This window comes from Littorina saxatilis, linkage group LG11 (genome assembly GCF_037325665.1).
Source record: "Littorina saxatilis isolate snail1 linkage group LG11, US_GU_Lsax_2.0, whole genome shotgun sequence".
Classification (NCBI taxonomy): Eukaryota; Metazoa; Mollusca; class Gastropoda; order Littorinimorpha; family Littorinidae; genus Littorina; species Littorina saxatilis.
The window spans coordinates 41,010,061-41,012,569 of NC_090255.1; positions in this window are offsets into that span (position 1 = coordinate 41,010,061).

The following is a 2,509-nucleotide window of genomic DNA, read 5'->3' on the forward strand; positions in this document are numbered from 1 at the left end:
AGACCTAATTGTGCTGTGCTGCTACGAAATGGTGTTAGCCAGTTGGAAGCGAGTGTGCGAGACAGGGCAACCTCTCCGTAAAGGTTCTTACGTTTCATTGCAGTAGAACGTCCGAATTTCTTTTCTTCTCTTCTTTCTTCCTCGCTTCTAAGCCCCCCCCCCCCCCACCTTTATAAAACTTTACATGATTTTCCCTCAGAATGATATCCCCAGACGTATTATTCATTTCTTTGCCAGGTATTAATTTGGGGGGGATAAATGTCTGTGATGACGTCATATATGACTGATTTGTGAAAGTTGAGGCGGCGGCACTGTCACACCCTCATTTAAAACAGAAATCAAATTGATTGAAATTTTTGTCAAACAATCTTCGACGAGGCCTGGACTACGGGATTGCATTTCAAGTTGGAAGTTTAAACTTGGCAGGTCAGGCAGTACGGACTGTCAAATCGGATAGAGCTGTTTTTTAGGGGACAAAATCTCAACGTGTCAACCTGTAATTGCGTTTCATAACCAGGTCTGTCCGCAACGTTTTCCATGATCCAGCCATTTATGCGCACGTGTGGCAGTATTGAATGAATAGCACGTGTGGCAGTATTGAATGAATAGCACGTGTGGCAGTATTGAATGAATAGCACGTGTGGCAGTATTGAATGAATAGCACGTGTGGCAGTATTGAATGAATAGCACGTGTGGCAGTATTGAATGAATAGCACGTGTGGCAGTATTGAATGAATAGCACGTGTGGCAGTATTGAATGAATAGCAATGTGGCAGTATTGAATGAATAGCAATGTGGCAGTATTGAATGAATAGCAATGTGGCAGTATTGAATGAATAGCAATGTGGCAGTATTGAATGAATAGCAATGTTGCTGTATTGAATGAATAGCACGTGTGGCAGTATTGAATGAATAGCACGTGTGGCAGTATTGAATGAATAGCAATGTTGCTGTTTTCAAAGGGTCCGTCAAGATGACACAAAGAGGCTTTAAACACGACACAGCAATGGCTCCTCTACCGCCTTTTGTGGAGAGAATCCAGGGTCTGGAGATAACCATAGCCTGACCTTAGCCTGACAATGAGTCGCTTGAAAACGCAAACACACGCACACTTTGGAAAAGATTCGTTCAGAAATGGTTGTGTGTGTGTGTGTGTGTGTGTGTGTGTGTGTGCGTGTGTGCGTGCGTGCGTGCGTGTGTGTGTGTGTGTGTACTTGCGTGCGCACGCGCGCACGCACTTACGTATACGTACGTGCGTGCATGCGCGCATGTTTGTGTATATTTCCCCCATCCTATGGATATTCACATTTTGTGACTCGTAGTGGAGTAAGCCAGTAAACCAGCCATTCACAAGAACCTAACAGCCCCACTATGTATGAAGGGTTCTTGTCAGCTTTCTCAGCGCAAAATGTCCACAATGTCACTTGTATCGAACATGGACCTAAAGATGTCACTATGAGAACAGATTTAATTAGGCCAAAACAAAAAATAGGTGTGGTTAAGGTAACATAGCCAAACAAAATAGGGTAGGAAGGTAGGAAATCACTTTTTTATTTTTTTACTTTTTTTTCTTAATAGCAGAGCAACCAAGCGCAACCAAAGAAAATGCCGCCATTTTTGTCATGGCAAGCGTCTGTTGGGCCTTTTTAGTAGAAGGAGTTATTTCCCTTGCATCGTCTGTCGTCTGCATGACGACTCGAGCGCTTTCGCTTTCATTGCGTTTTCTGCACTCGTTTTCTTGTTGTTTTTGTTTTCTTGACAAATGTAATACAAAGTTATAGGGTCGGCCCCTAAAAATAGGGTAGGTCGGGTTACCGTAACCACACCTATTCTTTTTTTTTTTTAGGCCTTATAGCCACTTGAACAGCAATAAAGGCAGACTGCTCAATCCTCTAGAGAACGTCAAAGGTTGTTCATAAGTTATGAGGGAGAATGGGCGCTGTGGTTACTTCACATCTTGAGACGTCAGGCATCATAAGTTATGAGGGAGAATGGGCGCTGTGGTTACTTCACATCTTGAGACGTCAGGCATTTGATTGAGTAAACACAAGATTCATTTCAATGGGTTGGGTGAGAGAGAACTCGAACTCGAACTCGAAAACTTGATTGCATAAGGATTATAGCGTTAGGTCAACAACGTCATTTCTTACAGCTAGTCCTTACAACACCACACATAAAAGGAAGAGAGAGAGAGAGAGAGAGAGAGAGAGAGAGAGAGAGAGAGAGAGAGAGAGAGAGAGAGAGAGAGAGAGAGAGAGAGAGAGAGAGAGAGAGAGAGAGAGAGAGAGAGAGAGAGAGAGAGAGAGAGAGAGAGAGAGAGAGAGAGAGAGACTTTATTAACGAGGGTAATGTCATAAGCAAACAGGTGCTTTTTTACATCCAGCCCTCGCCCATGGGAGGGTTTAATCTAATGATAATACGTTTTAAAAATGTTGGAATATCAATTAAAGAAGTAATAAAAACAAACGACAAACAAGCAAACGATTAACAGACTAAACAAACTAACAAA